Source organism: Hevea brasiliensis, chromosome 17, assembly GCF_030052815.1.
Source record: "Hevea brasiliensis isolate MT/VB/25A 57/8 chromosome 17, ASM3005281v1, whole genome shotgun sequence".
Lineage (NCBI taxonomy): Eukaryota > Viridiplantae > Streptophyta > Magnoliopsida > Malpighiales > Euphorbiaceae > Hevea > Hevea brasiliensis.
Window position 1 is genome coordinate 30,858,024 of NC_079509.1, and position 16,204 is coordinate 30,874,227.

At 32.6% G+C, this 16,204-nt stretch overlaps 1 pseudogene; it reads right to left on the reverse strand.

Moving 5' to 3' along the window:
- Nucleotides 1-12,223: 12,223 nt before the first annotated feature.
- On the reverse strand, nt 12,224-13,125 carry LOC110652520 (uncharacterized; annotated as a pseudogene).
- Between the last annotated feature and the right edge of the window lie 3,079 nt (nt 13,126-16,204).

Below are 16,204 nucleotides of genomic sequence, written 5' to 3' on the forward strand. Positions count from 1 at the left end.
TCGGTACAGACAATTTTGACCCGTTAAGCCAAACGGAGGGCATTTTGGTCATTTCGCCTTCAGAGGTGATTTTTGGCCGACTTGTCCAGTTGAGTAAATAATAATTATGACATAAAATATGAATAAATATTGCTAAAAATTGAATTGAAAATGAGTAGAGAAAAGAAGAAAAGAAAATGAAAGAAAATACCTAATTATGACATCATATGATGTCATTAAAAACCTATCCACCAATCACAATTTGTTAAACTCATTAAAAGAGATAAAAGTGACCAAAAATTTGAAAAACCAATCTGCATCTTCAACCTTTGGGCAGCCTAAAAAACGTTGAGAGAGAGAGAGAGAAGAGGTTCCACCATTAAAGCTCCCTTAAGCTTCATTTCCCACTTCAAACCACCTCAAAACCTTATCCTCCCTTCACTAAAAATTTCCCTTACCACTAGAGCAAGACTTGGGCAGCAATTAGAAGAAGAGAAAGTGGAAGAAAGTGAGGTGTGAACAAGCTTAGAAAATCACCAAAGAGGTTAGTGCCATAACCTTTGCTTTTACATCTTTCTAATCATGAATTTGAGCTAAGTTAAGTTAAAAATTTGACAAAAATTGAATTAATGAAGCATGGTTATATTCCATGAAGTTTTGGCAGCCTTGACATGAGTTAGGGTTAGGAGAAATCTTTGGTTTAAAGTGACATATTGCTGCCCCTCTTATAAATTATATGATTAGTATAGCAAATTAGGAGTGGGATGCATGAATTGGAGGCTTGGTCAATTAGGGTTAGGGTTTTGGAGAGAAACTTGGACCTTGCTTAGGTAATGGTGAATGAACATTTTAATGGTCAATTAGTGATTATTTGAGGTAAGTTGACCATGACTTAGAGTGAATTATAGCATTGCAAACTGGTTTGGTATGCTGCCTAGAGTAACCAGCAGGGTGGCTGTGATTCCAGCCCACTTGGACAGCCATAACTTTGGCTGTGTAGGTTCAATTGGTATTTGGCCAATTGGACATGAAACTAGACACATAATGGCACAATTTTTCTGAAGAAACCATGCCCAAAAGACCAAAGCAAGTGGACCAAAAACTGGCCCCAATCCGGATACCCTGCAACAGCACCTGCAGAAATGACCAAATGAACAGTAACTATTCATTTGGCCATAACTCACTGTAGATATGGTCAATTGACCTGACATTTTTACAGCAACAAGTTAAGACATATACAAACAACTTTTATGAAGAAACCTACCTCAAATTATGACCATAACCTAACCCAAATGGCAGTGGCAGTCACTGTTCATGGTACTATAGATTTGGTAAATTCTGCAGAATTGAAATCCGGCCAGCTGTGGTTGTTGGACCATATCTGGAGCTACAGAACTCCAAATGGAGTAATTCAAAAAAAGAAATTCAACTAGACAAAATAAGGAACAACTTTCATGTTTACCATTTCCTCAAATTCCCACTACAACAGGACCCAATGGAACAGTAAAATTGGGTCACAAAAACTGAAAATTCTGCTCTTTTGGTTTTAGGTTTGGAAATGGATTTGGTGGTTAATTCCAACAAGTTTTAAATGTAAAATGTGGTACATTGGGGGTGCTAAAACCAATGTACCTATTTTCTATCCAAAAGTCAACATTTTTGTTGACCAATGAGGTAAATAGTGACACCAAAACTTGAAATTCAAAATTTGAAATTAGAAATGCATCTAGGGGACTTTAAATGGCAATTGGCAATTAATACTAGCAAATGTAAAACTCAAAATGTGGTATCTTGGAGAACTTAGGTTCAATAAATTTATTATGTATTAAAAAGTCAACATTTTGGTTGACTAGTAAGGTGAATAGTAATCAAAATAATTAGCGAACTAATATGAAGACCTAAAACCAATTCTAAGCTTAAATGCTTAGAATTGTATGACAAATGTAGACTATGCATCCTAGTCAAAATTGTTAAAAAGAAATTAAGGCCATAAATTTAAAATCCATGAAATATTCATGGATTACTTGAAACATGAAAAATAAGTCACCTAATTGATGTGAATAGATAGCTAGGGCTTATATGCCCATCACAAATGGAATTCATAAAATATTAGTAACTCAACTTGAAATATAAAATTTGTAATTACATAAGTAGATTCTTGAATGTATAAATGAGAAAGGAAAAAAAAATGTTTTGAATACAATGGTACATGTGAACCATTGTTTAGAATTGTGATCAATATGAATAACATAATGAATGAATAAATGAACCATATTAATGTATGAATGAGACATTAGTTCTCATTATTGTAGAGAGGAGAAGTATTTTGAGTACAATAGTATAAAAGGATAATTGATGTGAATTGTGATCATATAAATGATCAAATGAATGTATGAATTATAATTGAAATTTATCATGAAATAATGAAGTCATAAAACACAATAAATTAATATTTAATAATATTATGTGCCTGTGTATTGCCTAGACATGTGTGTCAGATTGGATAGTTTGGCATGCCAATAGAGTATTGTTTTAGCAGTACTGCGAAAGGCTTTATGCCTATATTCATGGCTTTATGCCCGTATTCATGGCTTTATGCCAACATTTATGGCTTTTATGCCCGATTGTGTTATCATGGCCCTTTTAGCCATACTGACTGCATACGTGGATGACGTTCTGCGTCCCATGGTATGACGGCCCGAGGCAATCATGGTGTCCAAACCAACGACCCGTTATCCAGTTTAGTCAGCCTGTCATAGGTTACTTGGGCAGTGAAATTTATTGAAATAAGTTAAGAATATTAGTAAATAAAAAAATATATATATTAGAAATTAAGTAAATGAGTAAGATGACCTAAAATAAATGAGAATAGTTATTTATTAGAAAGAATCGAAATGAACTGGACCGATATCAAAATTTACTTATTATGAAACAATCTGAGACAACCTAGCAAGTATAGAGAAAATGCTAAAAGATTAGCAAAGAAAATTATAACATAAACAAATATTGAAAATGTGACTTATATAATAATATAAGCATAAATTTATTATTTTCAGATCATTTTTCTTTGTACATTATTACTGTACATTGGCGAAATAAACACTTTTAAAGAAGACTAAATTAGGATAAACCATATTAAATTTTAGAAACCGCATGTGAAGTATAAATAAATCTTAATTATTTGAATTATGTTTTATTTCTATCTTTATTTGTATATTATTTCCTTGTTATATTATTGCACCACTAAGCAGGAATGCTTAGCGCGATGGAATTGTTTCCTCATGCAGTCAAGCTAGAACCCACCGGACGCTTGATCGAAATTTTGAGAGTTCAGATCTGCAGAGTGTCAAAGGTTGTCACCTCCTCAGCAATGCATGTAGATAGGGCTCACATTAAGTATATCATGTATTTTGTGTATGTTAATTATTTCTTATATTGTAATATAAATTAGCAAATTGTAATTAATTTGTATATCATGTAAATTATGAAATTTTGTAATTATTTTGTAAATTATGTAAATTAAGGAAATTTGAAAATTTTGCTTATGTAAATTGAGAATGTTTACATATGAATTGAGTACGAATGGAAATGTATGGAAATGATTATGAAATTGAGTTATATGAATGAGATGTGAATTATGAGATGAATGATTGAGAAATGAAATTGAAAAATGTTGAGATTTGATATTGGAGTTTGAGAGTGATGAGATATAAATATTGGAAGTGTTTTTCACAGGTTCCGAAGAACTGTTTTCTCCATTTTTAGCCGGTACTCCGCCGGATTTTCTTTAAAATTTTCGGAACCTCAAATAAATAATAATTTTGATAAATGGCTTAAATAAATTATATTCCATAAACTATATTCAAAACTATGACAAAAAAATTAATTAAGGAAAAAAATAGAGTGTGCCGGTACACCGTGTGACATATCTTACCCGGATATACTGTAGACGGGTAAGGGGTGTCACAATACCCTTCCACCAGTAGTGCTCTTTCAGCCGTCTATACATTTTTGTGCCACCAGGGTGTATAGCAAAAGGAGACTCATGTGCTTCCTTCAAAATGATCTGTCTTAAGTCAATGTCATTAGGAATGCACATTTTACCCTAGCGTCACATTTTTCAATTCGAAATTTGAGTTTAGACTGGCCTCACAGTTATTTCCTGAGAAGGTCACCCATCGCTGTGACTCTCGACTCATTTAACTTTTTATGCTTTGTTTTTCTTCTTTATACTTAACTATTTGCCAATTACTAATTATTTGTGTTCAGGGTTTATCTAGGTATCTTAAACGTGGCTCTAATCTCCTTAATTGTCCAGACCGACATCGAGCACCAAAACAGTAAATGTACCAGGCTATGTAAATAGGGGTATTACAGGATCGACTGACTAAGTCAGCTCATTTCTTATTAGTGACGATGGACTACACACTTGAGAAGTATGCAAAGCTGTATATCAATGACATAGTGCAGTTGCATTGAGTACCTAGTTCCATCATATCAGATAGAGACCCGAGATTCACTTCTAGATTTTGGAAGAAATTGCATGAGGCCTTGGGCACTAAACTGAGTTTCAATACCGCTTTCCATCCTTAGACAGATGGTCAGTCAGAGAGGGTAATATAGGTACTAGAAGATATGCTTAGGAGCTGTGTGATTGATTTTGAAGGAAGTTGGGAAAAGTATCTTCCTTTAATAAAATTTACATACAACAATAGCTACCAAACAAGTATTAAAATGGCACCCTATGAAACCCTATATGGGAGGAGATGTAGGACTCCTTTGTGTTGGATGGAGCTTAGTGAAAGAAGATAATGGGTTCTTACTTGGTGACACAAACGGAGGAAAAAGTCAAGATTATAAAGGAAAGATTGAAGGCAGTTGCAGATAGACAAAAAACATATGCAGACTTGAAGAGAAATGACATAGAGTATGTAATCAGGGATAAGGTGTTCCTTAAGGTTCTCCATAGAAGAAAGTGTTGAGACTTGGTAATTCTACTAGAGGTTAGTGCATAAAATCATCCTTATTGCCATGTTTATGTGTGTGATTTCTTGTTCTTTGCTAATTAGATGAAATTAGGTTTTGAGGGATTAAAATCTGAAATCTGTGTTGGGTGAGGCTGCTGGATAGCCACTTTCAAAAATTCATAACTTGAGATACAAAAGTCAAAATGAGGTGATTCTTGTGGCAAATGAAACTTTGAAGAGTTCCCTAAAACTTTGTAGTTCAGTGTTAGCCTTAATTTTGATGATAGAATAGAATTTGAAGCCAAAACTTTTAAATGCTCAATTCTGGAACTGGTCTGACAGATTCCAACAATAGGGGACCCAATTTTTAAAAATTTATAACTTGAGCTAAAAAACTCAAATAGAGTGATTCTTACGGTTTTGGAAAGCTTAAAGAGATTTTTAAAACTTCGTAGCTATGGCCAAAAATTGATTTTGCTGTTTTCCTATTGGAATTCATACTTTTTTGTTGCTGTGCATACTGAAACAAATTTTTGGATAGCTTGTATACTTTTGCTTATATCTTGAGTTGTAAAATATATTTTGTCATGATTCCAATTGGAAATCAAAACAGACATATGAAAGTTGATTTCTATAAAATTTGGCATTAAAATTCTGTCTCTATGAATTTTGGTGGAATTTTGAATGTTACTATTCATGTGGCCAGTTTTCTGCAGAAAGTGATTTTTAAGTTATACACTTCTCATGTATGTTTGTTTGAATATTTCTCAGCAAATTATGAAATAAACTTTGTTTGAAGTGAATTAAGTGAAATTTTGGCTAAGTATGGCAAATATGAGCATATAAAATAAGTACATGAACTTAATAATTGTAAAAGAATGTAATATATATATATATATATATATATATTCTTAGCCCTAGTAAACTTCGGTAGAGGTCATAGGTTAGTGTAGAGTGTGGCATGCCATATGACTTAGCAGTACTGCAACTACAGAATACATGATATTGGCACATGGTGCCCTATAGTTCTTAGCTTTTGATCCCTACAGTTATAGTTTTTTATTATCTAGCTAAGCGATCCTACTAAGAGTTTATAGGGGCTGAGACAGAACTAATATGGTATAATTTAATTAATATTTGTCATATGATATCTTTTTATTTTTAGTCTTTTTGAATTTTGCTTATGAATATGCATGATTGTTAATATTGTGAAAATTGTTGTTCAAATGCATATTATTTTAATGCTTGTATATTTTCTTTTTATGGATGAGTTTAGCACCACTAAGCATAAGCTTAGCGCGTTGGATTTCCCCCACGCACAGGTAGCAGAGAGCAGCCACCAGTAGAGGGGCCACAATAGTTTGAATCAGCTGTGAAGCACATCAGACATTTTGTAATTTTCTTTTCCATTGAACCTTGGAAAAGTTGTAAAATATTGGCATGTACATTAGAAATTGTTGATATAATCAAGTAAATTATTTTGTATCAAACTTCTTGTCTTTTATGTCATTTATAATGGTTATTGCAAACTTTATCTTTTTAATGATTTTATCTTTATTATGGATGGATTTAAAAATTATATTAAACATGGTTTGTTCTATTATTTAAAAATATTTTAAATAAAATATTATGCATTTCAACACAGTTTGTAGCATTCCCAACTCAGCTTATTATTGACTGGGTAAAGGGTGTTACATATTCGAAATATGATTTCTAATTCTTTTTATAGATATTCACTATTTGTCAAATTAGAATTTATAAAAAAAAATAAAATTTATTATATTTTTTATATGTATACATAATAACATTTTTTAACTTTTAGTAATGTACTATTTTAAAATAAAAAAAATCAATATTATAAATTCTAATCCTACTATTAGTTATATTAATTTTATGATTAATTTTAAGCCTGTTATTAATTTTTAAATAACATATATTTATCTATTTAAAAGTTTTTATAATAGATATAATTTATTATATATGCTTTATATGATAACGACATATTATTTAAAAATTTTATATTCATATATATATATATAGCCTGTCAATAGAAGTAGTAGTATTTATATGAAATTTATAAATTCAATTTGAATTAGAACTAAACTTATAAGAAATTAAATTAAAAGAAATTTTAAAAAACTTAATAAAAGAATTAATATATTTAACTAACAAAAAATAATATCTTTTCTTGTTCTTTTACTTAAGTTCTAATATAATTATATTAAAATATTTTTATATAAATAATTATAAAATAAAGATAAAAATCTATTATAATTCATTGAAGAAGCTATTCGAATGAATAAAATATCTTTCTATTTTTGTAAATAATATATATTATGAAGTTATTTTTATAAAATTTTATTTTAAATTATATTATATCAAAAATTTAATTAAGTAAAATTTAAATACAAGTAGGACAAAAATTTTTATGTTTATATAAACTTTAAAAATATATAGATAATTAAATTTTAAGTCCTACAAATTTTAAATTTATATAAATTATAAAATTAAATTAAATAATAAAAAATATAATTGTAAATACAAAGGCAATTTGCAAAAAACCAATGTTCCCCCTTCCTTCTTATATTTATATTTTATAAATATAGATTATTTAATTTTTATTTTTCTATTTTAATAATAAAATAAATATAATATAGTAAATAAAAAGTTATACATTTATTTGAATAATAAAATTAATGATATAACATAATAAATTAACAATTATATATTAATTTATTAATGAAATAAAAATATATATTCATTTATATATACCTTTATTAGTCATTTTATAATAGTTAGACAAAATTTTACCACACATTTAATATATATCAACTATCAACTATGTCCAACATGCCCAAAAACTCTTCAATTTGGTTATGTTGCGTGCTAGCATGACTACGTACAATCTTAGCATTCGGAGGAAGTGATGAAAGATCTGCAAATAGTTGCACAAGTTGCCATATGACGCCAAGGCAAAGTTGAATGCTGCAACCTACACCCGCCTAACCAGGGCTTCTATCAAGCAATTTCAACAGTAACCGAGAAGTTGATAATTTTATCCTTATTCAAGTAGCAAACCCATGTTCTATAAGCTTTAATTTTATTTATTTATTTATTTAGGGGATGCAAAGTATACGCATGTTTAAAAATTTTACCAGTGACAATGAGACGAGCAAATTGGGAAGAGAGAGCTAAACCCATCCTTGCCTGTCACTCAGGGCAGGGCGGGAATTCTCCAAGGGATTTGGGGCAGGGGTGAGGATTATCCACCAGGAAAGGTGAAAATTGCATCTCTACTATCGGATAAAATCCCCGCTACTCTATTTGAAGAGTACAATTGTACAATTCTAATTTGAACTACAAATTGTCAATAATCAAAGAGACTACATAGATGAATATTCCTAGCGTAGGAGAGAGAGAGACTGCAAATCATAAAAGGGGCGAACATAAGTCATACTTAGGCACTTTACCACCACTACTCCACGGCACACATGGTTACTAACTTGGAATTGAAGCAAAGCGATATCCTTTAGCACCCGTCCATGAATAATATGCTATCCTAGTTTCATAAAAGCCTCCAGCCATGAGTGGAGGACAATGTGTCAAAAGCCCTCACAGAAACATAGCCAAGTAATGTTTGATTACATCTTGAAAATTAAGTGCAATGACAAAGAACAAATTAAAGGAAATGCAAAAGAAACTGAAAACATCCACACAGGACACCACTTATAACTGAGAGACAAAGAGCTAGTAGGCTATCCACATAAAACACATCACAATTATTTCTTTTGATGGTACACCAGTCACATTATAGTTATTCAAAATGTTATCAGATTATAATTAAATACTAAATTGAACAATGGGAAATAGCACCACAGAAACCTATTAAGTTAATATTCCGTAGTCAACCAAAAAATATTTGCAATAGAACAACAACTAAGTTCTCTCCAGGTTCCCAAAGAACATTATTTAGTTCTAATACACAAAATGGCTCACTCCAAGGTCTCTGCTTCTTTAATCATTATTATAAGATGTAAAACGACTAGCAGATAGAATACTGAACAGAAAAAGAATCAGAAGGTAGTTGCAATTAATCAACGAATGTGAAAAGGTATAGTTCATGAATTTAAAATAAAATTCCCACAAATGCAGAATGATGTACATGTTAACATTAAACAGAATAATGGATACTGAGGGAAGCAAATTAAAAAAAAAAAAAAAAAAAAAAAAAAGCATTATATCGAATGCAAGCCCTGGAATTACTGCTTCATGAGATAAAATGCAAGTAAATAAATATGATCTTTTTTTTATCCATTTCTAAATATGCATAAAATTAACTAAAGATTCCATTCACTAAAGAATAAGAATTAATGTTATTAAGTCTGTAGCATGGATTCTTTTCTCTTCATCTCTAGCAAGATCAACGTAAAAGTTGATTGAGTCATAAAGGTAAATGTGGTATAAAGGGGAAAATTGAGAAGTAGATGTAAATCCTAGTGAAGCTGAATGTTATGGTCCTCATGCATGAGAGAGACAATGCAAAAGAGAAGGGGAAAAAGGCAAGAAAGAAAATATTGAAAGAGAATTTTTTATCCATCTACCATATGCAAAGGGAAAACACATAAAAGAAACTAAATAATCCTCCCCAAATCAAAAGAAAAGGCAAAGTCATTATGCTAAGTCCTATTAATTGACAATTGACGTCTGGACGTTTAATGAAATTCAAACCACACTAATATAGTGCTACTTCTTCTTAAACTGATGGAGTTAATTGGTTGGAGAGCCTAACTAAAAATTCCAAGTGACATTAAGCATCTAGGGCTATCCTACTTACTGCAAGTATGAGTAAACAAACTTTCACCTCATTATAATTTAACCTGCAACAATCTGAATTTCTGAACTAAATTATTTTTTTTTTCTAATTAAATGTCAATTTTACACATGCAAGGTTTGCATATGCATAGCACACACAAGTGATCTAGTGATTGAAATGTCCAGCAAACCGCTCCTCATCTATGTTTTTTTTTTTTTCTTCCTTCTTAAGGTTGCTCAAGAAAATATCAGTTCCCAGATAAATTCCATTACAATTTCAGCTTCAAGTTTTAGATCTCACCCTTATAAAACTGATGCATCCCACATCGGTTATGCAGGGAGGTCTTGGGTGTTATATATATGGGTTTGCAAACCTCCCCTTGTGAGCTAGCTTTTAAGGTAGAGTTAGGCAGGTTCATATTATTTCGTATCAGAGCCTCACTCTGTATAGGTCGGTGGTCCATGTACAAAGGTTCCCCGACGTTCTTCGAGAGAAGTCAGGGTGAACGAGTCATGGCCATGGTTGCTTCACGAGGACATTCAGTCTAAAGGGGTCAGAAATGATGTATCCCACATCGGTTTTACATGGAGGTCTTGGCTATTATATATATGGGTTTGAAAACCTCCCCTTGTGAGCTAGCTTTTAAGGTGGAGTTAGGCAGGTTCATATCAAAAACCCCATGACCTATTTCCAAGAACCTCTAGCCTATTGTTCCTCAATTCTAAGAATTCAAGTTCCAAATTAAGGGCCATGATCATGCATAGAAGAACAAAAAAATGATTCAAATAGATACTGATGCAATCAATTATCCATTATGTTTCAACGCACATTCCAAGGGCCAAAAGACCATAACCTTGGGTTTTCTCCACCCATGTGGCTAGTCAAGATGAAGAATGAAAGAAAGAGAAGCAATAATCCAAGAAGAGCAAAAAAAAGTGCAAGGGCTATGAATTTCCAGGGGATTTTATCAAAGGCCCAAGGTCTATAATCAAACCAGTGGTCATGTTTTTCCCCAACACCATCATAATCTTCTTCTTCATCAGCCGGAAGAGGAGAGTATCAAAATTGGCACCAAGAAGCGATATTTATTTTGGAGAACTCTTAAATATCCTCAAGCGGGCACATAGAAAAATCTGATAACTGAAAACACAACCAAATTGCTTCACATATCATGCAAAGAACCACATTTATATATATTGTTGCTAAAACACATTAGCATTGACAAGAAAAAACACAAGATTAAAAAAGGGGCAGAAAAAACCCATCCATATGCAAATTTGGACAATTGGTGAAGCTAAAAAATACTAATAGACCATAAACACATGAACTGGAAATGTGAGTTCTATGCTTTTGCCAATTCATATAAATATGTGGAAACCATTTCTCAGATGTGTGTGTATAGCAGAGGCATGTATAAATGAGCAAACTACTACAAATTTTAATATCGTTTCTCACAATAAAATCTCAAGAATAGAAATACGAATTAATTCAAACCAAACTCAAATCTCACCACATAAATTGAAAGTAAAAGTAAATTATAATCTAGAGTAGAATAATTAAAAAAAAAGGGTCATCAAATGTGACAAAACCCCTCCAATTGCAAAGATCCCAGTCTAGAAACTCAAATTCAGGTAATTTAATAGAGAAATAAACAAAGATGAGAGCAAGGAAGACTCACCTGTATCCGGCAATGTAGATTTGGGCGAAGATTATACAATAGTGGAGCTTCTCTGTGATTTAGATCGCATCGTAGCAATGAGTTGGACCATCGGATTTGATGGATTCTGAGGGTTTTTGCTGGAATTATGATCAGAAGATCGAAGGCTTCCTACAAAATCGTCAATACTCAACAGAGGCGGCTTGACCTAGATCACAAATGCGTGCGACCGCGTGCGCAGCGTGCGACGCACACGGACACACAAGCATGTGTAATATTGAGCAAATATTAGAAATCAAGCTAACACACACACGTGTAATATTGAGCAAATATTAGAAATCACACACACACATACACATGCATGTGTAATATTGAGCAAATACCATAAATCAAGCTAACACACACACACACACAAACAAGGTAATATTGAGCAAATACAAGAAATCAAGCTAACACACACACACACACACACACAAGCATGTGTAATATTGAGCAAATATAAAAAATCACACACACACACACACACACACAAAAAATCATGTGCAATATTAAGCAAATATTAAAAATCAAGCTAACACAACTTTCCTAGAAAATCAAAGCACAATAACACACAAGCATGTGTAATATTGAGCAAATATTAGAAATCAAGCTAACACAACTTTCCTAGAAAATCAAAGCATAACATTTAGGTTACTTTAATAGCAATATGGTTAAAACTTAAAAGTAACCCACATTCTACTATGAGAGCAGATGCATAAAAGCAAATAGCAAAAATTAAGCCATCACAGTCCACACATACCATTATCTCTAGAGATGAATGTTAAGCATGGCCTTGGCCTCACTCTGCTCCTCGAGCAACATATTACTGGCATACTTACTCAATAACTCCATCTTCTTCTCCAACACCATTTCCTCAATTTCCTTCTCATCTGGCAACGACACATGCACCATAAACTCCCTCTCTTTTTTTTTCCTCTCCCTTTCTTCCCTCTCCCTTTCCCTCTCCCTTTCCTCCTCCACTACATCTTCCTCCTCCTAAAACAACACTTCTGTTGCCACAGCCCCAATGCTCACCACCTCCTTTGTACCTATCCTGGATTCCCTCCTTATTTTGTCCATCCTCATTAGCTCCTCCCCAGCAGCCGCCCTCAGCCTCTCTTCCACGGGCACCTCTACTTTCCCCAAAACCCCATCCCTGTCATCCTTATAGCCATAATAACTTACATAAATTCTTTTATAAATATCATATCTAGTCCTTCTTCTCCTCAATTCTAATGGCTTCTCAAATAGCTCTCGAACTCCCGGTAACTTTTTCGCTGTACTAAAGTATCAATACTCAGGGCCACACTCACTAGGGTTAGGGACGTCAACTATGTTGCCTTCTAAATTCGTCATTTTAGGGGAGTGTATGGCATAGTTAGGGCCGCTGAGCTCCACGATACAGCGTTCCTAATGAGATTTTTCTCAAATTAGCTTGTTAACCTCATTGTTTAAATCACAGAAATGGTGCTCGCCAAGGCCTTCATTCTAGATTTTAACGACTTTGCGATCTCTCACATTATCTGCTGGCGTCATTTATTTGCCTTGGCAAGGTTGTCACACTCAGAGGTGAGGTAGGGGTGGCTCTCTTTGGGTTTTTTATTTTCCTATTCTTTTAGGGCTATGAATCGATTAAGCATCGATTGAGCCTTCTCTTCGTTGTGAGCCATCTCTGGTTTTGCTAGGGTTTCATATTAAAGAATACGAAAACCTAATCTGGAAAGGAGTCATCGATTATCAAAGTATCAGAGCTATCCCCATATTTTTTCCATTTGAGCCTAGATAGGTGGTCAGCTACCACATTTTCAGTTCCCTTTCTGTCTTTGATCTCAAGGTCAAATTCCTGCAAAAGTAAAATCCATCGGATCAGCCTTGGTTTCACTTCTTTCTTATTCAAGAGGTACCTGATGGCAGTATGGTCTGTGTAGATGACAACTTTGGAGCTAATCAAGTAGGACCTAAATTTGTCAACAGCAAACACAACTGCTAAAAATTCTTTTTCTGTGGTTGCATAGTTAACCTGTGCATCATTAAGTGTTTTGCTGGCATAGTAGATGGCATCAACTTTCTTGTCTTTTCTTTGTCCAAGCAATACCCTTACTGCATAATCACTTGCATCGCACATTATTTCAAAGGGCAGTTCTCAGTCTGGTGGTTACATAATTGGTGCTAAAATTAGTGCTTCTTTTATCTTGCAAAATGCAGTAAGACAACTTTCATCAAAATCAAAAGGAACATCTTGATTTAGCAAATTAGTTAATGGCTCAGCTATTTTGGAGAAATCTTTGATGAATCTTTTGTAGAAGCCTGCATGTCCCAAAAAGCTTCGCACTTCCTTGACTGATGAAGGTGGTAGCATTTTTTTAGTGATCTCAACTTTTACCTTGTCTACTTCGATTCCTCTTTCTAAAACTAGATGCCCAAGGACTATGCCCTCTCTTACCATAAAGTGGCATTTTTCCCCAATTTAGAACTAGATTTGATTCCTCATATCTTTGTAATACTTTAGATAAATTAGTTAAACATTCATCAATATTGGTTCCATAAATAGAAAAATTATCCATAAAGACTTCCATTATATTTTCACTGTAATAAAAAAATAGTCATCATGCATCTTTGAAAAGTCGCGGGGGCATTACAAAGACCAAAAGGCTTTTTCCTATATGCAAAAGTTCTATACGGGCAAGTGAATGTGATCTTTTCTTGTTTCTCAAGGTGAATGGGTATAACACCCCTCACCCGACTACAGTGTAGCCGAGCAAAGTGTGCTACATTCAGTGCCGGAGCACCCTATCTTATCTTACTTTATCATTTTAGTAATTTTGAATTCATTTAATTTAATATCAATTATTTTTCGATAGAAAAACCAGCGGAGTTTCCCCTATTTTATTTCTATTTGGCGCATTTCATTATTCATGTGCTTGAAAATTCAACAATTTTTTTCACAATAAAATTCTTATCCATACTAATCATAATTATCTCATCAATCATTCTCATAATTTTCTCATATTTCAAATCTCATCCATATATTTCAATTTCATAATCATTTCCATATATTTCCATTCATACTTAATTCATATGTAAAAATGTTCAAATTACATAAATTTACATGATTTATAAACCCATTACACAAGTTCATAATTTACATAATGTACAAAATACATAAAATAACTTATATGGGCCCTATCTACATGCATTGGTGAGGAGGTGACAACCTTGAATACTTCAGACACTTCTGCAGATCAGAACTCCAAGATCTCTGTTTAATATTTTTTTTTCTGGGCTTTACCTTCAGTACCTGCGCGAGGAAACAAATCCATCGTGCCAAGCATTTCTGCTTAGTGGTGCAATAATATAACAAGAAAATAATATTTTCATTTCATATGGAATTCCTAATATTAATTATTTTTTATCGTATTATTTTGTTCTTTGGAATCGCATGTTTCCTAAATTTACTGTAGTGATATACTAAATACGAAATATATTAGTATATTACGTTTCTATTCATATTATTTCAGAAGATGCAGTTATAATTATTTATTTAAATGATATCTATTTTGCTAATCTTTTTATCCTTTCACTCAACATTTCCTGGGTGTTTGGATCATTTTATAATAAATAAAATTTTAAAACTAATTCTAGTTTCTTTCTTATTCATTCATTTAATTCACATTATTTTTAACAAATTTCACTGCCTATGACAGGCTGACTAAATTGGATAACGGGTCGTTGGCACTGGACATCGCGGTGCCTTAGACCGTCATACCATGGGACGCAAAACGTCAACCACGTATGCAGTCAGTATGGCTAAAAAGCCATGATAACACATAATCGGGCATTAAGCTATGAGTGTGGGCATAAAGCCATGAATGCAGGCATAAAGCCATGAATATAGGCAAAAAGCCTTTCGCAGTACTGCTAAAACAATACCCTATTGGCATGCCAAACTATCCTATCTGACACACATGTCTAGGCAATACAAGGGCACATAATATCATTAAATATTAATATACTGTGTTTTATGACTTCATTATTTTATGATAAATTTCATTTATAATTTATACATTCATTTGATCATTTATATGATCACAATTCACATCAATTATCCTTTTATACCATTGTACTCAAAGTACTTTTTCTTTCTACAATAATGAGAACTAATGTCTCATTCATACATTAATATGGTTCATTTATTCATTCATTATGTTATTCATATTGATCACAATTCTAAACAATGGTTCACATGTACCATTGTATTCAAAACATTTTTTTCCTTTCTCTCTTGATGGGAACTTAAATCCCAAATGGCACTTTTGTCTCATTTATACATTCAACAACCCATTCATGTAAAGAACATTTCATACTTCAAGTTGTTTTGCTAATATATTATGAATTCCACTGGTGTTGGGAGTATAAATCTCAATTACCTATTCCAAGTAATCTATGAACATTTCATGGATTCGAAATTTCATGCCTTAATTTCCTCTACCAATTTAGTTCTTACACTTTGTGTCTTTGTATTACTATTCACCTAATTATTCACTCAAATTGTTGACTTTTTGATACATAATAAATTTATTGAACCTAAATTCACCAAGATACCACGTTTTGGATTCTAAAGTTGTTGGTATTGGTTGCCAATACCATTTCAAAGCTTAGTGTTAGTTACTTTACAATTTTCAAATTTCAAGCACTAAGTTTATTGTTCCATTGGTCATTTGTACAGTAGGAATTTGGCAATATTTTCTT